This window comes from Phyllostomus hastatus, unplaced genomic scaffold (genome assembly GCF_019186645.2).
Source record: "Phyllostomus hastatus isolate PE091 unplaced genomic scaffold, TTU_PhHast_1.1 phas_contig_86, whole genome shotgun sequence".
Taxonomy (NCBI): Eukaryota; Metazoa; Chordata; class Mammalia; order Chiroptera; family Phyllostomidae; genus Phyllostomus; species Phyllostomus hastatus.
In genome coordinates, this window is record NW_025333977.1 from 34,930,978 (window position 1) to 34,957,157 (window position 26,180).

Genomic DNA, 26,180 nt, shown 5'->3' on the forward strand with positions numbered 1-26,180 from the left:
ACAATGTTTCCATGCTTAACCTATGAGAAAGGTGAGGCACAGAGAGATTAAGTAACTTGCCCAAGGTTGCCCAGCTGTTCCTTAGGTGATCTGGGATTCAATTGTAGTCACTGTGGCTCCAGAGTCCATTAATTGCATTAACAATTATAGGTGTTAATTTAGCCTCAGCTGAACTGTTCTAGGGACTGGAGATGGATCATCGAACAAAGCAAGTATACCTCCCGGACTATAGAGCCTGGCTGCCCCACTCAGCTCTGGATCACACCAATCTTCAGCTGTTTCCTCACGGCTGGATGTGGGCAACTCTTGCTTCTCTATCCTGTGAACTCCGGCAGGTCTGGAGCCCTGTCTCCTTCTGCCTTGCACTCCCAAGGAGCACACAGCTAGTGATCAAGGTTAATCAGTGATGCCTTTAAACTGATGGGTGGGAGGTAGCAGAAAGAGATCCAAGCACCTGGAGACCAGGTTTTACTTTGGACTCTATCAATGTGCAGCACAGGGGAGGTTTCTCTATCAGCCTGGTGTTTGTTTCCTCAGGGGGTAATGAGATGATCTTTGACATCCTATGAGTATAGTAAGATCTTGCAGTACTATAGGTTTTTCTCACATGGTAATGAGCAACCACTAGTACAAGACCCTCCTGTGGCCCCTAGCTCTCTGACCGAGTCCAAGATCTGTAATTTCAGTGTTAAACATGAGAAAGTTGTTTTCATTTTGCTTCTTTTTCAGTATGCCTATATGTAAGCAGGAATCTTTCAGAAGCTAAAAAGCAGTACTAATGTTCTCATGGACGTGTGTCTATTTCATAAATTTGGTGTCTTAGGTCAGGCTGCTATAACAAAATGCCATACATTGGGTAGCTCATAAAGAACAGAAATTTATTCATAACAGTCTGGAGGCTGAGAAGTCCACAGTCAAGTCTCCAGGAAATTCAATGTCTGGTGAGGACCTGCTTCCTGGTTCACAGGGCGCCATCTTTTCCCTGTTTTTTTTTTTTTAATTTTTTAATTTTTTAATGTGGTGCTTAAGGGGGCAGGGAAGCTTTCTCCAGCAGCTTTCACAAGGGCACTAATCCTGTTTGTGAGGCCTCTACCCTCAGGACCTAATTACCTCCCAAACACTCTATCTCATCATACCATCACCTTGGGCTTTGGGTTTGCAACACTAATGTACTGGAGGTGGGGTCATAAAATTTAGTCTGTAATAGTGGGTGATCACAGTTACAATGTTTACCTTTTCAGTGGGATTAAAAGAAGAATGAGGGAAAAAAGAAGGAAGAGAAGGAGGCTTCTTATGCAATGTCATAAGCATTTGTGTTTTTTTTTCTGAATTGGCCCTAGGGTTTGAAATGTTAGTTGTCCACCAACTTTTGATCAGGTTCACATCTGATAGTTTTAATAGCTACCATCATTTCAAGGCAGGTTAGTAAGAAGCTAGGGAAATTCCCTGACCAGGGTAATGAGAAAACTGAGACACTAATTGTACAAATGGCCAAGCAATTAGCTAGCTAATGAATCACAAGACCTTATCATCTCTAACGGAGGGCACCTAGGAACAGATGGTTTAAATCTATCCTCCCCAACCAGAGATATCCCCTAGTCAGGGGAACAGATAACAGAGACCCAATTAGGACCAGACTAACCCAAGGACAGGTGAAATCAGGGTATAGATAACAAAAAACCCTATTTGAGCAAGGGAAATCCAGACAGAGGTAAAACTGACCAGAGACTGGCCCCTGACCCCACTATATACTGATTTTGATGTAGCAGCATATTAAGACACACCTGGGAAGCTGAGGAATATTCTCTTGAGACCTCTCCTAGAATCTTTGCATATAGAAAACAGATAAAAACCCTCAAGACAAAGGATGCCAGCATGTGCTATACCTTGAGCATGACCACACCCCCTTTTCCCCAGGCATGTACTTGTGCTTTCTTTCTCCTGAGCCCCAAAGATTCAGAGGAGACTTGCAACCAGGGAAGCAGTGGGCAGTGGCAGCTAGTCCCAGGCTCCCCCTCCAACCCTGTCTGCAAGGGCCTCCTTTTGCCTCACTCTCCTTGGAGCTGGAGCAGTTCTGCCTTGGCTCAATATTGTTTCTGTGATCTTGCTCCTTCTCTCCTAAGTCCTTCCTTTCCCTCACTGCTCCAAATGTTAATAAATTAGCTCTCACTTTCACCTGGACTCATGTCTTGAAATCTTTCTTGCACGGGTCAAGAACCCGCACATCCTAAACCATGCTTGCGCAGACCTGCCTTGGCTCAGTCCCTTTCCAGTGACAGTTTCAGTATCTATCTGATGTCTGGCACTGTAGGTAATAGAATTAAAGCTGATCTCTATTGTGATCCTGCAAGCACTATAGTAATCTTGTTACACAAACTTGGAGTTTAGAGTCTTGCTCAAGCCACTGGCTAGTAAAAAGCAAGGAAGTGATCAAACTCTGTTTTGCTTTTCCCCAAAGTCTGCCGAAGCACCCCTACCACACAGTGTTAGTGACTGTCTCATTATCATTTAGGGAATGGAGATGCCCATCGCAGAGGTATATCCTCCTTGCAGTTTTATTAAAGCCCTTGGAGGGGATCAGAGAGGAAAATGTCAACTAATAGGAGTAAGTCTATTTCCAGGCCATGAATGAGTCAGCAGGGACCTGCACTTCCCTACCCCTGTGCTCCTGGGTCCAAATTTGGAGAATGGCTAAGCGAGGAGAAAAGATTCTGAACTGATTCAATTCACATCTCTAAATTTTTGTCCTTGTTTGGGGATTTATTTATATAAAACAAAGGGTGTTTCTATGAAATACCTAACGTACTTATCTGAAAGAGTATATAAACCAAATCTCATTTAGTTATAAATTTAGTGAATAAAAAAAATTAAGGTCCCAGAAAATTCTGCAAGGCTCTTGGAGACTTTAGAGAAGGAAGAGATCATTTTGGTTGGACTCGTGTCTTCCTGGAGAAGCTTAGGGTTGAACTAGTCCTCAGAGGGGAAGTATGTTCACATAAAGAGAGTGAGAAAAAGGAGGGCATTTCAGAATAAAAAAGAATGTATAAGCAGTTCTAGGGGCAGCAATAATGAGAAGATGAGTCAGGTGGACCTTACGTTACTTTGCCTCCAAGGAAAAACTGATGAACATAGTGGTGAAAGAGTATCTTTGAAGTCATATACACGTTAGTTCACTCCCCAGCACTGCCAATTACCAGGAGCCCAGTGTTTGGCCAGTTTATTAGTTCAGCTTCTTAAGCCTCAGTTATCTCGTTTCCAAATGTGGTTAATGGCATGCACTGCACGGGGTCTTTGTGAGGATTAACTATCCCATAGTTCAGTTCCTGCTTCAGTAATTTGAAGAAGTCATTATTATTTATTACATCATTCTGGAATATCCAGATCCTAATCTTGCTCTATTTCACAGCCGTAATCAATAACTGAGAATTATGATTCAGTCTAGCTCTAGAGATCTAAGAAGCAGTAAGGCTACACCTCACCCTCTGTGAACAAAGCGCTATGGCTAGAGTAAAGGAAATGCCTTATCAGAGGTCCAGCTGCACACAAAGCTATCTCAGACAGGTGACTTCCTTCTTTACAGCAACAACAATAGCATTCCACAGGCTGCTGGTCATTCTCCACAATCTCCATTTATTGCTTTATGTATTTTTCTGCAGCCCTTTGAAGAGGCATGCTGAAAACTGAGCCTAATAATCCCTGACCACTATGAAAAGTCAGAAAGTAATAGGCAGGTCCTGATTCCTCTCAGGGGCCTCATTATGCGAGGCTGACCCATGGCAGTTTCCGGTTTTTTCCCCCCTCACATCTTCAGTTCTCTCTATATCTTCTGGCTGCCCTGTGGTCCCTTTATTAGGTTTACAAGTGAGTCAGAGGATGTGGGCCCTACTCCAAACTCTGCCACTTTTTATCAAGGTGATCTTTGTCAGAGTATTTGAGTCTCTAGGCCTCAGTTGATTTATCTGTAAAAAAAAAAAAAAAAGATCAGTTGAAGGGTGTACAGGAAAGTGCCTGGGCTTACATGTATTAAAGTGGGTAGGTTAAAGTCAAGCAGGCGCCCCACAACCTTTTCTTCTTGACCAATCATCTGACGAGTCCCAGATTCTGCAAATACAAATCCTTCCTGTGAGGTTCACTCTGAATGGGAACTTGCAAACTTTGCACCTATTTTGGGCAAGAAAATGAGTTTCCTACTATCCACCCTTCTTGTGAATTTGAGAAAGGCCTCCCAGAGGAACTGGCCAAAGAGATGTGATAAGTGATGTTTGTTGCTTCCTGGAATGGTACCCCAGGGTGATTTGATGCAACCCTTTTTGTACAATCACTTATATTTCATACCAGCACCTGTACTCTCCATCTCCAAACCCTTACATCAATCTTGTACCTCAGTGGGCCTGCCCTGGTGTTCCTGCCTTCTACATGGAGTCATTCTGAGGCCTTTTGGTGGTCTGAGACATTTGAGTTAGAGAGGGTACAGGCTGTTATTTTAAGTCACTTGTTTGCTAATTGAACCGGATGTTTGAGTGCTTTATGATAATCACCAAGGAAGGCTAGAAGGAATAATGCCACATCATTCAGGGCCTACGCACTGCACAGAAACTTATCAGTGCTCCTCAAATGCCTATCTGATTGCCCTCATACTTAGACCTTAGCAGAGCTTGTGACTGGTTAATTCAAATCACTGATCTCCTTACCAGCTCCTGGTAGAATGCTGTAGCTCTATATTCAGGTTTCTCATGGGAAGCTACCAAGGTTTTGTGTTGTACCTTATATAAAGAAGGACTGGAAAACTGAAGTAGCTTCCCAGGAAATATTTGAACTTCAGGAACTGTCCCAGTGTTGGGGAAAGGTGGCCTTTTTGAGATGTTATTGCCCAGTTGTTTGTGGTCAATTAACTGTTGGTGATGGTAGCCAACAAGAAAGTGGCTGGGGCTGCAGCCATGTCTCAGCTATCTAGAGCTCACACTCCTTTGGCAAAGGGTTCCTCATTATAGGCAGTACCAGGAGAGAAGGCTCCCGTGGTAATGGAGTACCCCATGCTCAGGCATGGTTAGTGGATTTTTACCCTGTGGAGAAAGTTCTCTGGAATAGCCTTAAAAGTAACATAGTGATTTGTCTGCAAATCCTGCGGATCATCAGTATTTTCTGGGGAGTGTGTTAGCAATTACAGGTAGCCAGGGTCAGACCCTGGAACATAAGGGCTGGGAGTAGGGGAATAGAACTTGTATTTTAAATCATGGCTGGTGTGACTCAGTGGATTGAACACTGGTCTGCGGACCAAAGGGTCACCAGTTCTATTCCCAGTCAGGGCACCTGCCTGGGTTACCTGCAAGGTTTCCAGTAGGGGGCATGTGAGAGGCAACCATGCATGTTTCTCTCCTTCTCTTTCTCTCTCTCTCTCTTCCCCTCTTTCTAAAAATAAATCAATTAAATCTTAAAAATAAAAAATAAATAATTTCTGCAGATGATTCCAAAGGTGAGCCAAATTTGTAAACAACTTATTGAGTCCAGCTGACCGATGTCATGAAGTAGTAAAGGGGAACTGCCTTGGCTGAGGTCTGTAAGCTCACTGATGAAAGTTGGGAGTAGAATTCAGGCCTGTTGATTCCTAGATTAGTGCAATGTGTGTTGTATGGCTTCCCTCATAACACATCAGCTGTCTTTGGGGAGAGATGTGTAAAATACATGTGGATGAAGCACAGTCAACAGTGGCAGGATCCTTTGAATGTGTGTAAGTCACCAGAATCTAACACTGGCCATTAGCTTACTGAAATTAATCAAATGCCTTGGTTAAGAATCCAGCTTTACTACTTATTACTTGTGACTTGTGTGACCCTGGTTAAGTTACTTACCTCTTAATTTCCTTGTCTATAAAATATGAATAATAAAATTAATAGTAACTACCTAATAGGGTCATGGCAAGGGATCAATGATGGAATATTTGAAAAGTGTTTGATGCAGTGCCTGGCACAAGACACTGTTCAGTAACTGTTTGCTGTTATTTGTTGAGCATTTACTATGTGCCAGATGCTATTCGAAGAGCTTACTAGATGACATCACTAATGTTCACACATTTCTTTGAAGAAGGCATTCTTGATCCAGTGTTCCCAATGAGGAGAGAAGGGAGGACTCACTGAGCTTGCACCTTCTGCTGTATCAGTCATTTGAAATTAGGCATTTTGTAACCTTCATTCACATAGGCGATATGTAGAAATATGTCATGGTGAAAAAATCCTCCTGGAGGTAAAGTCTGTGAAATTTTTGGAAATCTTACTGAAGCTCCTTGAGAGTGGAGCTGTGCCTTGTGCATCGTGCTGTCTTCTCTTCATGCCAAGGCTCCCTGCCATAGCCCAGACATCTTCTTGACCTTAACATTTGTCAAACAGAATTAAAGATCATCTCTTCTAGTTCATCAGATGCCTCTCCCCAAGGAACATTTTCTTCTGGGGTTGTTCATCCTCAATTTCTTAATTCATAACACCTTATCTTGGCATTTAGATCCCTTCACAAATTTTTCAATCCACTTTCCCTTCCCTCCTGTGCTGTGAATGGTTTATTGAAGGACTATTTATACTAGTGTAAAAATAAAAAACAACTGTCTTCCCAAGAGCAGACAAATGGTGCAATATACCCACTAGTAACTAGCCTCCAAGTATTTCCCTTGCATCTAATAAGGACTGCAGTGAATGAATAAATATATATTGAAAATGCTTAGAATATACTCTAAGTGGAGGAAAAAAACAGGATATCATGTGTATACATTATGATCTCAACTATGAAAACTTCTAGAAAAATACACAGGACATGACAAAGAAAACAACCCAAAGGTGAATTCTGTGGCCAATTTTTTTCACCTTGCTTCTTTATACTAGTCTGACTTTCCTAAATTTCCTAAAGCAAATTTTATCAGTAAAACCACGGAAAATTATTAAAAATTGAATTTTAAAAACATGGAAATGTATAGAAGCAGGTTTAGGACAAATCACCAACTGGTATCAAATACTGGTTTGTTTGTTTTTTAATTCAAAAAACATTTGTTAATTTCAAAGATGTTTCATTGATCAGTAGCCTCTCTTGCACAAAGCCTGAGCATTTCTGCAGGTTATTCAGATGGTATTCTCGGGTCATGACTACACAGTAGGCAGCTTCCCTTCTGTTCTGGTAGATGTCCCTTGAGAGAAACAAATTTCCTGGATCTTTTTAAGAGAATTCATTATAAGCATGTTTGATTCCTCAGAGTCTCTTTGCCACTGTATTTCCTGCCATTCATGGTGCATCTGGTCTCCTGGGCAGGTTTACAAGTCCTGCCTCCAGGCAGCAGGGCAGCCGTTTTGGCAGCTGCAGCCTGTGAAATGTCACTGAAAGTTTGATGGGCTTGTCCAGCCCTTTTTGCAGCCCTGGGGGTGATACAAAGGAAAGAAGCCTCCGTTTTAACACACAGTCTGACACTCACTAATGGACTTTAAGCAACTCACTTTACCCCTGAGCCTCAAGGTTCTCATCTGTCAATGGGGATGAAAAAGAATCTTATCTACCTTACAGGTTATTGTGAGTCTGAAGAGGACTCAAGTGAAATAATGCGTATGCAAACCATTTATAAATGTAAAGATTTATATTCATGTGAGTTGTCTTTATTTATTTGTGGCTTCCCACTTTCTCACACTCTTTGGAGTCACTGAGAGAGGCTAATTAAAAGTAATTGGAATTAAATTAATTAACATTAAAATTCAGAAGCCTGTCTAGAGGGAAGAATCTTGATGGGATGGGTTAGAGGATTACGTTGGGAGCCTGAGGGACCTTGAGGAGGGAGGTGCAGGACTGTGAGAGGGTGGCTGTCAGGAGCACAGCTTTGCAGAGTGAGACTGTAAGTCCTGCTCTTGATGTGTGGTGCAATACCATTTTGTTGCCATAAGAAATCTTCAGTAAAGACTTCTCTTACTTTTCCATGTTCTTAGAATGAGGTTTGTAGTCACCCCCTGTCACCCATGCATTAATCTCATGCTAAGATTGGCCTTAAGGCAAGAACAGGAGAGCAGAAGATGACTTAAGTGTACTAGGGTTCTAGATTGACACCTCCTCCCTCAATGAGGATTGAATGGGAACATACACATAGACTGTCTTGCATATAGTAGATGTTCAGTACACGGCAATTATTATTATCGTAAACCAGGAGATATTTTGCTACAACATAAGTGATTTGATAATGGGGGCTTGGTTTTTTCATGTATCTCCTAGGACAGGGCTGGACACTGAACTAGACTGGGTGAAGGGCAGTCCAACCATACCTTGTGCTGTTAAGGGGCACATATGAGATCATGGCCACTTAATTTGGAGGTTTGCATTCGAAGACAATAAGAACCCCAAGTCAAAGGTGAATAGTTAAGCAATTTATCAAGCAAGAGCAAAGAGAAAGCAAGAATCAAGAGCATACATCACCAGACAGGAAATCACCAACACCCGAACACAGACACTGGGGAATACTGGAGACAGCCACACTTGGTGTTCCTCTGGAAAAAGTTTGAGCAAAGTGCCTTTCCCTAGGGTGGGATTCCCAAGTCTCATTTTGGGGGCTCTGCTTAAATATGTTTTAGACTAAAGTGGCTATATGCCAAGGGCCTTTCAAGACTCGACTGACCAACCGTTCCCTCTGGGAGAATACCCAGTTCTTCCCCAAGGGCACAGTCAGTGTTTACAGGTACTGAGTTAAAAATCAGTGGTGCTTAGTCTTCCGTGGAGAAGGACTAGTTCTCCCCAGGAGACAGAGCATCTGTATTTCATTCTTACAATTAAAGGTCATAGCTTGGGCACAACACAGAGAGGATTCTTAATATTTCTTTAACCCATCACACCTGTGCCCACATAATAGGTCCATTTCTCTCCTATCCTTATCACACCATGCTGATACCTTACTCTGAGGTCTTGAAACCACCAGGCCACTGCTTGCTCTACTAGGCGCTATGTTGCTGCCATTTCCCTTATCTGTGAGTGTGGTCCTCCCATGAGGCCTGTGTCCAGTGTTAAACCTCTGCCTTCTAGTATCCTTTCCCGTTCCCACTCCATTCTTCACAGGCCCCTCTGTGCAGGGGCAGCAGGAGCAGTCCTGGGTGCTTAAATTAGATAAGCTGTTACTCTGTTCTTATATTCTGACTTAGGTTCTGTAGACTTAGCTGTCTCTAGGTACCTATTCTTGAAGCTGGCAGCACTGAGACTCAAGGCAGGGGGTGAACACAGACCACAGAGCAGTTCCTGTAACCTGAAGCACACCCTCATGTTGGGTCATAGGTGCTGAGAGTGTGCAGAGGAGAACAGGAAAGGCTATCTAAGGGCTGGGATGAGCATTTATAGTGGAGTGAGGAAGAAGAGTTTGAGAGGACACTTTCACTACCTGCACCTCCCTTTTTCCCCATAAGACTTTAATAACACCTCATCCATTATGAGAGTGCTATGAAAATATTGTTTGCCAGTAGTTTGTTGTAAATTTACATTATAAAGTAAGGCAATATTTGTATAAGCCAGTAAATTGCCTAAAATGATGACAGAAAAATGCAGTACCTAAAATATTATTCATGGGCAAAAACTGAGGTAATGTGGGCTAAGGAAAAATAGGTATCTGTACTTCCTAATGACAAAAAACTTGTCAAGGCAGGGGCCCCAGGGACAAGGGATGTGGAAGCCGCAAAAATAGGCTGGGAAGGACAGGACTGTCCCCCAGCTAATGGTTCAGGTTCCTGCCTTTCACTTATAGATCAAACAGCCCCAACTAACAGGAAGGCAACCTTGACAGAGCAGCATGGAATAGCTCTGCAGTTGCTCCCATCCTGGAAGCTTTCCAGGGGCACCCCTACTTGCCTGCTCTTCTGCCTCAGAGCTCCAGGAACTTCTTGAGCTTATTACGTCCTCCATGATCACCTCAATTCTGCAAATGAAGAATCCAGAGTGAGACATTTCTCTTGCTTTCCCCATAATTTTGTTGGAGTTCTGGTAAGGCCAACTCTGGAGTGGGGACTCAACAACATTCTAAAAAAACTTTTCTGTTTCTTATTCTTGGTTCCTAAGAAGTGTTGCCACAAAAGTGATACCTGAAAAGGAAATGATTAAGACTTTCAATAATGGGGAAAAGGGTTCAAATTCTAGGCCTTCCATTTCCGAGGTGACTTCAGTTTCTTCAACTGTACAATAGGGCTGAGGCCACCACCTACTTCATGACGAGGAGAGACAATATACAATAATTAGCAGAGTGCATTAGATTTCCCAAATGGTAGGTATTATTTGGATACCCCCTTTTCACTTCCTCTGTCATTGCCAAAGCCCCAGTGATATCTCCATTGATGGCAGTTTCCAAGGTGGGCTCTGCCCTCCGTGCTTGCAGTCTCTGCTCCTGCCATTTACTTCTCAGTATGCTGCCGGAGAAACTGGTGTAAAACACCAAGATGCATGTTATGCCCCTGCACAAAATATTTTAATAGCTTCCTATTTTCTCAGAATAAAGTCTAAAATCTCCCAGAAAGTCTTCTGAGTTTGTTTACTTCCCTCCAGTCACACATATTTTACTGTTATGAGCACCTTCTGTGTGCCAGATACTAAGCTAAGTGCTTCGCAGAGATGATTTCACACAGCCCTGGAAACAGCACTGCCATTAATATCTCCATGTCACAGAAGAGGAAAGAGAGGCTCAGAGAGGCTCAGAGAGGCTGAGAGACTCGCAGCAACACACAGCTAGTTGGTCACTGAGATTTGAATTCACTCTGCATGGTATCCTCTCCATCTGCTCTTTGTACAGAGCAGTAAAGCTTCCCCTGCAGCTGGGAAGGGCTAGTAGAGAAAAACGTAGGGGTCAGGATCTGGGGATGGATGAAGCAGTGTTTGGAATAAGGGTGTTGAAGATGAAATGAGGAGGCTAACTCCCCTTTCCCAGATTGAGAGGGCCACCTCAATTTGGAGAGTTCTGGGCCTGGGCTTCCAGCACCCGCAGCGTGTGTACCCCACCTCATAAGCCCAGAAGATCTACACCACCTTCTACTTTCCTGTCTCTCTTGCCACACCCACTTCCCTCCAAGCTCAGAGCCAGTTGCCAAGAGGGCGCTCTAGAAGCATTCGGGAGACGATTATTGCCTCAGGTGGCCACATACTTTCTATACAAGCGGTGGCTTAAGCAGCTTTCGTCCCCCCTGTAGGGCGGTTTTCTGTCTTAGCGAAGCGGCCTGGGCCCACCAAGGATGGCCATTATGAGACCCGTGGCGCTTGCTCAACGTGCAGTTTCCTTTCGCCTTCCTCAAGCAGCCGCAGGGAAGGGAACGGACGCACTCCCTTCCTTGCAGACCGCCCTACCTGAGGCTGCTGGCCCACCAGCCTGCAGTCCCCTTGGGGAGGAAGTCTCACTTTGCTCAGGGATTTGTCCACACGCTTTGTTTTCTGTATCTGCGGCGTTTGAGAGCACAGAGTACATGCGACGCCCGATGTTGGGAGGTTCTTGACTAATCCCTGCCAAACAGATTTTGTTGCTTCATATTCTACACAAGAAGAATTCTAGGCTTAGGGAATGTAAGTGACTTGCTCACTCACGTAGTCAGACGGTAGCTCTGCCAGGATTACAATTCTCCTTCCTTAGGAGGAAAAAGGGTGAGTGCTGGATTCAACCCTGGGGACCTGGAGATAGAGCTAGCATTTGGGGGTCCTTGCCCCTCAGCGTCGTCACTACCCCTTGTTCAGGTCTGCCCTCCTCCGTGGAAGGAGGGTCCCAGCACCACTCGGCATCTTAAGCAGGCACCCCTAATCCCGGAGCCTGCTCACTAGCGACCTCCTCAGGGCCAGACCGTTTTGGGGCTTCGTGCGGCTGGGGACCCACTCAGTCTTCCTGACTATTTGCATAACGGAGACTGCTTGCTTCCCCGCCCCTCCACCACGTTCTCCTCCCCTTCTTCCCCAGTCCCTTCCACCCTTCATCCCCGGTCTCCCGCCCCTCCCCAGCAGATCCTACCCCCTTCGGGAACTCCAGCGTGGGGCTGTCAGCCCTGGGGCTCTCCTGCCCCCCTCCTTGGACAAAGTCCTGAGGCACCTGGGGGAGGGGAGCCCTGAGCTGGCCTGGCCGAGGAAGACGTCTGGGGCTCTGCCCAGCCCTAACAAAGGGAGCCAGCTGCCGGCCGGCTGGGGTGTTGAGCTGGCGGAGAAGCCGCAGCCTCCACGAGGCCTCCACGAGGCCAGCGCACAGCAAGTGAGTAGGGGTGACGTGGGCCTTAGCGCAGCCTGGGGGGCCGCCCCCCCCTTGGAGAAGTGATGCGGAAGGAGTGACGCGTAGGGGCGTAGGAGGGGAAGGGATCTGCGGTCCCCAGGCGCGTCTAGGGCACACAGAATTGGTGTTCAGTGCCGCCTTAGCCACCTTCACTGCGGGCTGGCCCCCTTTTGGCTGGCAGTATCAGTGTTTTTGTACCGGTCCAGGGGCCTCCCTCGTTTCTCCCCAGCTCCACCATCCTGCGGACCCACAACAAACCCACGTGCGCTTTGCCACCGGGACCCCTGCTTTCTCCACAGCACCGTCAGGAAAGAAGGGTGAAATGCCTAGCAGCGTCCAGGTTCCTTCAGATCCCGCATGCTGGGTTCACAGACCAGGAAACTGAGCACCCCACCCCCGCGGCGGGGGGTGGGAACACAGGCACCATAACAAACGCACGTGCGCCCAGCCCTGGGCTCCCCGAGCATTGCACACCCTTAGGAGCCGCCCTGCGGAACCGGCCATTGTCTCAGCTTCGGGGTAGAGAGCAGCGCGGGGGGCGCCCTTGCTGGAGGAGGTCGACAGAGACATTAAAAGGTACCACCTGGGCATCAGACCTAACTGCCAGACTTAAAAAGGGAAGAAAGAAATAAGAAAGCAGCTACGAAAAGATTATCGCAGATCCAATCTGTCCCCGGTGGTGGTGTATTACCTGATGTGATCAGGACAACCCTTCACTTCCACCTCACGGAGGTTTCTTAGGGATGGGGGTTGAATTAAGGGTCTACGGGTACCCCACCAAAAACAACAACAACAAAAATCAACAACAACAAAAAAACCCCAAACCACCTTGCCTGGTACACCGTTGTCCCTGCGCTCTGGTGGGAGGTCGTGAGCGCCTCCGTAGCCTGCCAGCAGAAAGAACGGTCCAATTTAAATAGCGCCCAGCGCGATCTTGGGTTTCATTTGCGCTATGCTTTGTAGGTCCCTGTGTCTAGCCTGCCCGGTGTCACTGGCCCCTTTTGTCGTTGTGCATTTTTACTAGCAAGGCCAGCTGAGGCCTCCTGTTCTCGGTGGGGGCGCTATTATTTTCAGTTCTATTAGTTTGAGAGGAATTCCGAGGTCCAGAAAGAGGCCTCTAGTTTGCTTTGCTTTTTTTTTTTTTTTCTTTTCTTCCATATGCTCAACTCAGCTTTGTGGATTTTGGTTCATCAGACCTGTTCAGGCAGCAGCAAGATGTTTGGGAGAATGAACTGGCTTTTTAGGCGATGGTGTTAGTGGAGTAAACCCCAAAGACGGTGGAGGTAGGAATGCAGGCACCACTGCTTAAGTGCGCTTGCTGAGCGATTGGGTTGTGGCTTCACCGTGGCTCGTACCGCTGGAGATTAACCGGTCCCTGGGGGAAAGTGGGGAGCCTCCAGCCCCACACCACATTTATTGAGAGTCTAGAGAGCAACCACTGAACCGACTTATTTTATAGATGGGAAATACGGAGTTCAGCAACTTGTCCATGTTTAAGCCGGAATCTGTGACAGAGACAGGACTTGAGTATGGGTCTCCCAACTCTCACACTGCACACTGCCAGGAGGACAACTAAAGGCGAAACCAGGGTTCTGTGGTTGGCTTAAAAAGCAGTGTGGCTTTAGGCAAAACAGAGTTAAACAAAGAAAGTAATTCAGATTGAAAGCTGCACCCTTCCATTATCCCTTTGAAGAGTTCTTTATTCATTTGAGAAAAAGATAGATTTAGTAATTCTTTACTCTTCTTCTGGCCTTTCATAAGTTTAGTTATTTTTCTCTCCTGGCTTTCCCCTCCCCTCAACTTGGAATAGGGCCAAGTGTGGAGACTTAGATGTTTTTGCCTCCCATGCCCGCGCCAGAAGGCCTTTGTTTGGGCATAACATGGGCTGTTGACATGGCCCTAATGGGAAGAAATTGTCTCTTAGCAGGCTACTCTTAAGCCACTTGTGGGAGAACAAAGCTTTGTTCTAATTGACTATTTAATTATTTTTTTTTTTAAAAAATTAGAGGTCCATGTAAGTAGCTACTTATTTTTGTATTTGGCAGAGGAAAAGTAGGAAAACAAAAATTAAACAAAACAAAACAAAAACACTTGGCGCCTGGGTTTCCTCAAAGTTAACATGCTGTTTTCCCCTGTCCTGCTTATCTCCTGGTTACACTGGTGTCTTTTCTTAAGGTTCCCAGTGTGTTTATTTTCATGGTGATTCCACTGGGCATAGGGAACTTCAGAAATCATCTGGTCAGATGATTTCCTGTTGTTTTTCAGGTGGGAAACCTGAGTCCCAGCAAGGAGAAATTACTTGCCCAAGGACATGCAGTAAGGTGTCTGCTTTTAGTGCCTCTTTTTGTGGAAGGGAAGCCGTGGCATCAGAGGAGTTTTTGTTGGTATGCCACAATAAAGTCAAAGTTATGATGGTTGTTGTTACAGCACCCTTTAAGTCAGATAATGAATTTCTTAAGGATTTCAATAGGTTTTGGTTATTTAAAAAAACCATAGATCCCAATGGTAGATTCAGTGAGGTTATTACTGGGGATCAGTTTTCTTTAGTGTTTACCAAATGGTTCCCTGTACTCTTGCCCTGTGCTCCCACACATTACTATTTACCAGAAGGGAGTTGCTTTGAGTATAATCACAGAACTGGGGGCAACAAAGAGTCAGAAAAGAGAAATCCTGCTTAGCTCTTTGTGTGGTTGAACTTCTTGGGCTCCAGTTTCCTTCTTTGTACAGCAGATGCCCCTTCTGCCAGGGTCTGCACAGTCTATTCCAGTGAAATGGAAGATGCTCAGGCCTTAGAGTTAGAGAAGCAGGTTCAAGCCATCTCTCCTCTCCTCTGCATTCCTTGAGAACCAGCAGGGATATTGTATGATGTGAGGGGAAGAACATGCTTGTGTGTTCTGGGGTTGCTGTGAGTATTAAGTCAGGTGACCCGTGCTTAGGACTGTTCAGACCTCTTGGCAGGCCTGGGTGCTTTTTAAGCGGTAGAGAATTATGGGGGGAAATAATTCCCCAGAGCGTAAGCCCTGTGTTCAAGGAGGCCCTACCTAGTCACAAAATGGTATGATTATTTGCCAAGCTGTAAAGGGGGACTTTGGGTTGTTGTGAAATGTGTGACTTTAAGGTAAATAAACTTAGTCAAAAAAACAAATCAAAACCCAAACCAAAACTTTCGGTTCCAAGTGAGTGAGACCAAAAGTCATTCCATTCATTCATTCATTCATTCTCTATTCACTGACAAGCATTCTCTATTCACTGGGGTGTCCTGTGCTCAGTCTGGAGTCAGAAAGAATATGACCATTCTCTGCCTGCCCCCACCCTTGCTCAGAGCACATTTGCATGTTTCCTTAGGAGCTGCCCTCAGAAAACGGATCTAATTTATTTCACTATTGACCTGGGGTGGGGGGGTACCCCTTTTCTTTATGTGTCAAACAAGAGCAGGAGGTAAAATGGGAGAGTGGAAGAGGGAAGGTTTCAAAGAGAATGTAGCTCTCCACAAATGTGTGTATGAGGTGGGATTAAAAAAATGACAGAAATGATTCATTAATGAAATTTGTAGTAATTTCCTGGAACATTAGAGTTTGAGAATTTGCTCAGACCTGGTGTCAGTGATTTGTTCACTCAGAGCCCGTCTGGGAAAAACAAAAACAGAAAGGTTTTTCTTGCTCGTCTGCATGTATGCTGCATATGTTCTGATTCCAATACATGTACTTCTCATGGGCTCATATGTAACAGTAACATAGTTTCACATCAAATTCTGGGGTGATTTTCTAAGCCATTTTAGAAAGGTCAGGTTAGCATTCAGAATTAATTTGGTGATTTAGGTTTTGTTTATCATTCTGATTATATGAATAAAGCATGTCCATTGAAGACAATTTGGAAAAGCAGAAAAAAGTAGAGAGAAACAGAAAAAAAAATCCATTGTTTGAAGGCAGTGACTGTACACTGTATGTGCAGTTATCTCTTGTCTCTTGCTTTTCTTGCTTAGCCTTCTCATGTATACACATCACAATCTATGTCTGCATCAAAGCTCTGCCTTTTCTTTCATCATGCATGTCAGCTGCTCAGCAGCTCTGGGGCCAGGTAGTTCCACGGGATGTGATCACTTCTGTGATGCTCTGTAGAGAAAGGAGCCTCCAGCTTCCCACCCCTGCCTCAAGCATTCAAACACCAGCCATTATTAAAAAATTAAATTTATCGGGGTGACACTGGTTAATAAGGTCATATAGGCTTTAAGTGTACATTTCTATGGTACATGATCAGTGTGTTGCATTGTGCGCCCACCACCCAAAGTCAGATCATCTTCTGTCTCCATGTTTTTGACCCCCTTTACTCTTTACTACCCCTCTACCCTCTTTGCTCTGCTAATCCTCTACTGTTGTCTGAGTCTATGAGGGTTTTTTTTTTGTTTATTTCTCCCGTTTACTCATTTGTAGCTTTCAGTTTTATATCTCACATCTGAGTGAAATCATATGGTTCTTAACTTTTTCCGTCTGACTTATTTCACTTAGCATGATATTCTCAAGGTCCATCCATGTTGTTGCAAATGGTAGTATTTCATCTTTTCTTATAGCTGAGTGGTATTCCATTGTATATATGGACCACATCTTTATCTAGTCCTCTACTGAAGGACACTTTGGTTGTTTTCATGTTTTGGCCACTGTGAATAATGCTGAAATGAACATAGGGGTGTATATATCTTTGCAAATAAATGTTTTCACATTTTTCAGGTAGATACCCAGAAGACAGATTGCTGGGTCCTATGGTAACTGTTCCTAATTTTTTTAGAAACTTCCATACTGTTTTCCATAGTGTCTGTGCCGTTTACATTCTCACCAGCAGTGAATAATGAGGGTTCCTTTTTCTCTCCAACCTCTCCAACACTTGCTATTACTTCTCTCTCTCTCTCTTTTTAACATATCCTCATGATTTTATTGGCACATAATAAAACAAAAAATGAAGCTTAGAACAGGATCACTTGGCCCTTTCTCTTCTTATCTCCTCCCAGTTCCAAATGCTAACATCGTTAGTAGCCAGCATTCTCTTAGATCTGCATTTGGGCTCAACACATTCAAGCCTCAACACAATCTTCTTTGTAGTTTTAGCCTGTTTTTGGAAAATTGGCTTGGTCTGCCCACCATAGCCACTCTGCTTCCCATCATAATGCCGCTTCCCCTGTGCGTACAGAGAATCCTTGCTCTTCTTGTACTGTTACTTTGTGGGGTTGATGCTTGTCACACTTCTTACAGAAAGTCTGGTGGGTTTTAGGAACGTTCACCATGTTTACGAGAGTGCTAATATCACCGCTAATAGCATGCTAACAGCACTGGAAAGCTTGTCTTGTTGTTAATGGCCATTCTCACAGGTGTGAGGTGGTGTCTCATTGCATTTTTGATATGCATGTCCCTAAGAGCTAGGGAAGTCGAGCATTTTTGCATACACCCATTGGCCATTTGTGTGTCTTCTTGGGAGAAGTGTTTCATCAGGTTCTCTGACCATTTTTTAATTGGATCGTTCATTTGTTTGGCAAACACCAGCCATTTTTATTTTTGAGGAAGTCTTTAAGGTGGAGGGGGAAGGGCCCCACATAGGGCCTTGGTTCCAGTCCTGCCCTCGTGACCCCTAACAGCTTATTTTCATACTGCAGATTTCAGTTTCTATAAGTATTAAGTAAGCAACTCCAAGGTCGTTTGTTAATGCATTCCTCACATACTCAAATGCCCACTCTAAACCAAAGATGCGAAAGAAGAGCTCAGCTTTTAAGCAGCTCAGAGTAGGATGGAGGAATCAGGGTAATAAGGGACTAGTGCAGGATGCTGTGGACCAAGAGGAGGAGGGGCAGCCCCCCACCCCATGATGGAGCAGTGGGAAAGGAGGACTTCTTGGATGGGGGCCACTACTGAATAGTCAAACACTTCTTATTTTCCTCCTATTGTCACCAGCTCTGAGATTAACATGTTTGTGAATAAATCTCTATTCATATTTCAGATAATTTCCAAGGGATAGAATCCTAAAATTGGAATTACTAAGATATACTTTAAAGGCTATTATCCTTTAAAAAGACTTCATATGTTTAGACCCAGTTCCATATAAAGTCTCAAAATACTTAAGTATTCTATGTTGTGGGAACAGTAGAAATGAAGAGCAGAAGTAATTTAGGATTTCATAAATTATTGCCAGTGTAGACTAGGACAAGGTACTTAAGTTCACTTCCTTACCTCACTGGGCCATTGTAAGGATTAAATAAAATCATAGCTAAAGGGTCCAGCATAGTGCCAGGTATACAGAAAGCACTCAGTAAGTGATAGCTATTATTGTTATACTCGGGATTTTCATGAACTGCAGAAACTTTTGGTCCTAATATTTTTCTTACCATGGTAACAGGTAGAAAGTCAGTTGAAGTGGAACCTCATATCAGATGACATATTGAGAGAGAAATGATCACTCATGTGATACATTATTTAAAGTCTTACTATGGAAAATTTCAAACAGATGAAATGGTGTAATGAACCCCCACATACAATCATTTCTCCTCAACAGTTATCGAAACTCATGGCCGATCTATAATTCTCTACTCCACCCAGATCACTTTGAAGCACATGTGTGATGTCAGCCCAGGCATAAATATTTCACGGAGTTGTATGATGCACATTTGACGTATTGTTGTGCTTCTCTTGGAACCTGTCTCTGCCGTCATTGTTGTGTGTGCATGTGTGTGTGAGACAGAGAGAGAGAGTGCCAACGTGAGAACTTAAGTTTTTCTGCTTAAGCGAGTTTTCCTGCCAGGTCCTGTGCCCCAAAGAGACTGGGTAATGGGCATTTAGAGTCAGGAGACCTTATGGGCTCCATTTTTAACCAGTTGTAGGCTTTTGGCAAGTGATTTCTGAACTTCTTTGATATAAAAATTTGGTGAGTATTGAATGAGGTAATGCATGAGATAGCCCAGCAGCTCCATGGTAGCTGGACATGAATCAGACTTGTTCCCTGAGAAACAGTATCCATCCACATAAAATGGGGGTCACAGACTGATGGCCCCCACAGCAGGACATATTCAGGTAGCATTGCCACTGGTCTCTCATTCTGAGGATGAGGTCATGGCTCAGATGGACACCTAGCGTGCAGAGTACCCCATGCTTCCAAATCTCTCTTATCCCTTCTCACTCATCCCTTCACCTCTGCTTTATGGCTGAAGGTCGGGAAGCCCAGAGAAGGCAGGGCCCTGTCAACTGTGCTTGTGCTTTTCCTCTGTGGCAAGAGACAGGCTCCCCTTTCCCACTCTGATTTTGAAGAATCTTGATCTCTTCTGACTCACTGTTATACCCAAATAGGAATTTTTGACTCAACTAACAAAAAAAATGTTGATCTGATTTAGTCATTCAATAAAAGCCCTCTCTTTAATCCACCGGGACTCTCACTATGTAAGAGCCCGCAGTGTGACTTGCAGCCTCCTGCTGTCGCTGGCTGGCTGTGTGGCCTTGGGTAAGATGCATGCCACCCTGGGTGTGCCGCCTCAGGGACTCAGCTCTCAGCCCTCCAGGCCCTTCCAGCTGTGAGTTCCTCAAATGGCAAAGGTCGAAAGATGTAAGTCAGGGAGCTGCTTCACACAACTAATAAATGAAATCTGTTTGTTTTGGAATCTGCAAATAAGGTGAAAAGTCATCCCATCTTTGCCTTCATTTCCCCCAGACACATTCTGAAAACTCAGTCTGTGGGTTGCATTATGGCTGCCACTTTACAAATTTGCCGTTTTCACATTACTGTATATATCAGAGGTATTTCCATCATCAGTGTATACATATTATTTTTTTCATAGCTGTACCACATTCTATATTACAGATGTGTTTATTTCATCAGTCTTCTGTTGACAGACATTAACCTATTTCCATAAAAAATATAATTATAAGTGACCTTGGACCTGGAACAATGGTTGTCAATACCCATGCCTAAATGAAGCCAGTCCATCAAACTCTTCCAGCTGTGAGTCCATCAAACGGTGGAAAGGGTGGAAAGAGAATGGGTACAGGGACACTGAGGACCACACCCTGGAGAGCTGGAGTGAAGGGCTCCCAGCGAGTTACTAAGAGGCTGACTGTTTGAACAGAAGGCTATTTTTGGAGACAGCCTGCCTGGTTGGGTGCCCTCGGCTTCCAGGGCAAAAAATCGAGCTGTGTCATCCCCTCCCCCTCTTCCCACTTGTCTCTGGCACTTCAAGTTTGTATCTGTTCCCAGGGTCATTGGGGACCTAATGGGAGGACTGGAACTTGAGTGAGGGAGGAGGGAGAAGCCAAGAAGAGGAGTATTTGATCTCAGGCTCTGGAGGAGGGACTATGCCAGTGCTGCTCTGCTCTGTCAGGTGGTTCAGGCCCATCTGGAGTGTTATGTTTCCCTGGGTCCAATGCAGATTATGATAAAATGAAGCAACCCCAAAATGGGCTACTTAGAAGCTGAGGTTTTGGATCCCGTATTGGAGGATAAATAAAAGTGGAATCTGGGACTTTTTAGCCTGTAGAAGGTAAAATGACAGGCACCTTCTTCATGTGGAAGAAGAATTAGAGTCACTCTGAGTGGCTGCTGTCAGGGGGAGAACCAGTTCAGCGTGGAGGAGAAGTTGCAGGATGGCAGATAAGGAAGAACTTAGCTGAACAAACTGCCCAACCATGGAACAAGCTATGTCACAAGGCAGTGGACTTCCTGTCATGGGAATAGAGAAGCAAAAGTTGCAAGGGAAAGTGTTTACCACCAGAAGATTCCTGCTTTGAAGAGAGGTTGGCCTAAAATGCCTCTTCCAACTTTGAGAGTTTATGACTCTGTGGCTATAGGGCAAGGAGCAGAAAGGTGCAAAATCAGACTGAGTGGGTGGGACAAGTTATACACACTGTAACTAGAGCAGTTTTCATAAGCTCTGAAAGGTCAATTAAAATGGAAACCTTTAAAGGAGGTTTAAACATTGTTTCCCTCTGGATCTTGGCAATCCTCCTCCTGTCTGTCCTTGGCTTCAGCCCTGCTTGACTCTATATTCATCAGTTATTTCCACAGGAATAAATATATCACATACACTTTAGATGACCAAGAAATCTGGCAATCAGAAAAGAACTACATGTCCCAGGAGAATGATTGTAATTTTTTTTTTCATTACAGTGTTTCTAAATTTATATCTATCTCTTGGTATTGCTAGCACAGTGCTGAGACGTCATTCAGCATTAATTTTAGGAACACTCTTCCCTTGGCAACCTCTGGAAGAGTGTCTGAGCTGGAGTTGATAGCACCTACCATGTTGAGTGTTTGTCTCTTTCTTTCCTGTGGATGAGGAAAAGCCTCTTGGACTTAAGTCTTAGCCAAGTCTCGGTGAGGGAAACATGATAAGGTTAGCATCCTCTGGCCTTTGCTGTGCACCTGGGCCTAAGGAGGCACTGTGTGTGTTCTCTCATCCAGTCCCCACGGCGACATTTGGTGTCCTCATAGCATGAGCTCCACTTTACATTTGAAAAAAACTAAGCTTTAGAGAGTGGTAGAGACTCACCCTAAGATTCACTATTGCTAAGCAGTGAAGCTGGTATTGGGTGTAACTCTTTCCTACATCGTTATAGGTTTTCTCACTGCTGACACACCCAGTCCTTCAGGTGTGAGAAGGCTTTGTCCTTGTGTTTCATTGGGGGCTTGCCTGAATTTCTCCTTACAGGGACTATGGAAGTTTTCTGCCCCTGAGAACATATGATTGGGAAGAACTCAAGGGACAGTCACACGAATAGCATGACATTTGGATCCAGCTTACATTTGCTCATTTCATTTTTTGGTCAGAGTTGTTTGCCTTGAGCCTGGTTTCTTTCTTTCTTTCTTTCTTTCTTTCTTTCTTTCTTTCTTTCTTTCTTCTTTCTTTCTTTCTTTCTTTCTTTCTTTCTTTCTTTCTTCCTTCCTTCCTTCCTTCCTTCCTTCCTTCCTTCCTTCCTTCCTTCCTTCTTTCCTTCCCTTCCTTTCCTTCCTTCCCTCCTTCCCTTCCTTTCCTTCCTTCCCTCCTTTCCTTCCTTCCTTCCTTCCTTCGTTTCCTCTCTCCCTCCCTCCCCCCTCCCCCCTTCTGCCCTTTAAAGCTCTGGTATCCACGTGTACTCATTATTTGGTTATGACTGCAAATAAATACTGGTAGTGAGCATGGCCACAGATTGGTGGGTACCACTGGTCAGTGACCTCAAAGGCTTTTAGCCTATAAATGGAACTCAATACCAGCATTGTTAAGGGCTTATCTGCAGCTGTGCTTCTAGGTTCTTAAACAATTTCTTCTTTTGTAAAGTTTATTTAATATTACTTCATTCATCAAATATTTATTGAGTTCCTATTATGTGGTAGGCATTGGGAACATGCATTGTATATATGCACACACATATTCAATGTGTCTAGCAGGGCCTTGGAACTTAATGGCAGACTAACTTCTTCTATCACCCTCTTCCTCTCTTCTCAGAGTCCTTGCTCTTTGTACTTATTCAACAAACATCGAGCATCTAGTGCTTGCTATAGCTCATGCACAATGCTCATTTTTAGAATATAGACCCCAAATATTCCCACAGTTCTGTTTCTTCCAGAGCTTAGTTGAAGGTGGACAGGCAGATATTAATTATAATATAGCATGATAAATATTATGATTTAGGTACACACAGAAGCTGGGAAAAGGGTACATTGGTTTGGGAAAGCTTCCTGGAGGATGTGATGCCTAAGCTGGAAGTTAGAGGGCAGCAGCTGTTAGCCCCTGAGAAAGGGGCATCTGAAGGAGGAGGGGCTGCAGGAGCAAAGACGTGGGGTGAAGAATGGCTTGTTGTATATATGGGGAACTCCTAGTAGGTTGACGTTCCTGGAGAGGAACACACAAGACAGGAAATGGTGATGGATGAAGCTGGAATCATTATAGCACATCTCATATATTTTTCATAACCTCCCTATGTGGCATATACTATTATTGTCTCCATTTAATAGATGAAGAAACAAAGACTGAGGGAGGTTTGGTGATTTGTTCAAAGTCAGACGGCAATTGAGTGGAGGTGCTTGGGCGTGAATGTAGGCTTGCTCCACCCCCTGGCAGTGCCTGCAGAGGCAGGTGGGGAAGGTTCTGTTTGCTGGCTCAGGTGCTTGTTTCTTCTCTATTAATCTATCCAGGGCAATACTCTTGCTGAATCCTTTTTCTTCCACCTGCCTCATAGTGCTTTCCAACCTATAGTTAAATCAGGATGAGTAGGCCTGGTGCTGAAGCCTCTTTTTAGTCTTGTTAGTAGCTTTTGAAAAAAGATTTTATTTATTTTTAGAGGGGAAGGGGAGGAGAAAGAGAGACAGAAGAACATCAGAGTGTAGCTGTCCCCTGCGCGGCCCCCAGTGGGAACCCTGCCCAAAACCCAGGCACTGCCCTGACTGGGAATCGAACTGGTGACCCCTTGGTTCACAAGCCCACACTCAATCCACTGAGCCACACCAGTTAGGGCCTTGTTTCTAGCTTTTACACTCCCTTTCATTCAGAAAATCAGTAGTCCAGAAATCTTAAACAAACAAACAAACAAACAAACAAACAAACAAACAAACAAAAACCTTATGGGCCCAAACATGTGTGACAAGGGAGAGGGGGAAGTTAATCCCCTTTCTCAAAAGTTCCAGGTTCATTTAGTAAGCCAGTCCCCTTTAGGCACTGAAGAGGAAGTGATCAGTGTGGGTTGGAAGAGTCTGAGCAGGTGGACCTTGCGCTGTCGACGCTTTAAGGATGCGTAGGATGAGGAAGATAGAAGGCCTGACAAATGAGTAAAATTATTCTGTCTCACCCAGTGATAAATGGGATACCTCTGGCCCACTCTCTCCATCCCCAGGATAATTTCTGCATTGGAGTTGGTGCTTGGGTGGGAGAGGCAGTAGGGGTATTCATGCACTCATTTATTCAAAATAAAGTTTATGGAGAACCAATTAATTGAGAGCATAATGACAAGATGATGAAACTACAGAAAGAAATAAAAGGGGCTATCACAGAGCTAAGGAAAAAAATTGAGGGGACAGAAAAAGTTAATAAAGGAAAAAAGTTGAATCCATTGAAAACTAAATTACTAACAGAGAGGGAAGGCTTGAAGAAGATTACAATATATGCTGAGAATAAATAAAATTAATCAGAGAAAATCGTGCAAAGATGATCTCTCAGAAAGGTAACTGGGAATCTGTGCAAACACAGGCCACTTTCCTCACTCCAATTGCATGGTTACATGGACCTACTTGGCTGCAAAGGAGGCTGGGAAAATGTCTCCAGCTGGGTGGCCATGTGCTCTATTAAAATTCAGGGTTTTTCCATTGCTGAAAGAGAAATTAGGAACTGGATACTGGGAGCAATTCATTTCTGCCACAAGGAAAAACTCATGTTGCCCTCAGACTTGATCTGCAGCAGAAGAAAAACCGGAAAACATAGAGAAGAGATATGTGGAATTCTGAGGGAAAGGCAGTGTGACTGAAGATTTTACTTTTAATTAAATCACTCTGCATGGGTAAGGCAGGCAGCCATTGTCATCCATGCAAGAACTCAGGGAGTATAGCACATATGAGCCCATCTTGGAAAAACCTACTTGATGATGAAAAAGATTAATCAAAAGCAAACTTAGGAAGCCTTGGTTAAAGGTCATTTGGTGAGCTCTTTATCCATTCAAATAGAGCAAAGCTAATAAACACAGCTGGGCAGTAAGCTTAAGAAATAGAACGTGACAAAGTAAACAGAATGTAAGAGAAATGAAGAGCTCTGGGAGGAAGTGGAGGCCATGCTCACTTTCCCTGTCTCATCCTGACTGCGCAGGGGCATTAAAGCCATGGCTCCGACCTCTCAGATGTGTGTGTGTGTGTGTGTGTGTGTGTGTGTGTGTGTGTGTGTGTGTGTAAACTTGGACAGATCTTCAAGTATCCTTTTGGTGGAGAAATGTGTTAAAAGTTCAGCTTTTCCATTATTTTTCTTTTCTGTAGAAGTAAAATAAAATAAAGTTTAAAAATAAAAATAGCTATTTTATAAAGCAATTCTATCCATTCTTCTTTCATGCATTCTTCCATCTTCCACACTTCTATCCAAGTGAAAATGTAGAAACATGTGAAGAATGATATTAATCTATTTTTTGTGTGTATGGTTGGAGGGATCTTATGTGACATTTAGCTTTGTATAATCTAGTGTTGACTGATTAAAAAATAATAAGCTGGTTTTATTTGAATAAAATCACCAAGGCTATTCTAAAAGGCACTGTTAAATTCTAATATTCAGGGCATGGAGAGGGTTGTGGAACAAAACAGTGTCTTTTCATGGGGAAGTTGGTAAGTCAATTACATGAACACCAAACTGTAGGCAAAACAAAACACTTTATAAATCAGATGAACAATTGGGTGTTGGGCCCAGAAGACAATGGGGACAGTGTCACAAAGGGAGAGATTGGCACTGGTTGTTGGAGGATGAGGAGAGTTCTGATAGGTTGGGAATGAAGAAAGGGCATTCAGTCACACACAAAGCCTGGAGGAGTGAAAGCATGCAGCCTGTCTGGGTAACATGCAATCTGCTGTGGTTGGAGAATGAAAGATGAATGAAAGGATAGCAACTATTCATTAAGTGCCCACAGATACAAGTGTGACACAGAGATATCTCTAGGCTGCCCAACAGCTTACAGAGTGGGTATGATTAGCCCTCTGGCACAGATGAAGAAACTGAAGTTAAGAGAGAGAGATTTTTCTGCCCAAAGCTGCATAGGAGTGAGGTGGTGATTTGAGCCCCTGAGCTGCCTGCACTCATTCGCAAGCCCATGGTTCTTCAGTGCCGTGACTGGTAGCACACAGGAGACCTGAATTAGCTGGCTTTGTGAACATGAAGTATAAAAATAGAAATAAACGTCAAGAATACTTTTATAGATGAACATTTTATAGGTAAATATATTTTATATATTTATATACAGTAGACCTATGAAATAGAAATATATTTTAC

At 44.0% G+C, this 26,180-nt stretch overlaps 1 protein-coding gene across 6 annotated transcripts in view; it reads left to right on the plus strand.

The window, feature by feature from the left end:
• Positions 1-12,053: 12,053 nt before the first annotated feature.
• ST6GAL1 (ST6 beta-galactoside alpha-2,6-sialyltransferase 1) overlaps positions 12,054-26,180 on the plus strand; it is a 115,367-nt gene continuing 101,240 nt past the window's right edge. For 3 of the 6 annotated variants that reach the window (XM_045850894.1, XM_045850895.1, XM_045850900.1), the window contains exon 1: positions 12,054-12,208. The gene's annotated coding sequence lies outside the window, so the exon portion shown is untranslated. Of the gene's footprint in view, positions 12,209-12,528; positions 12,803-13,486; positions 13,510-26,180 lie in introns of those variants that run through there. The other 3 variants (XM_045850901.1, XM_045850896.1, XM_045850897.1) reach the window with 3 other exon arrangements.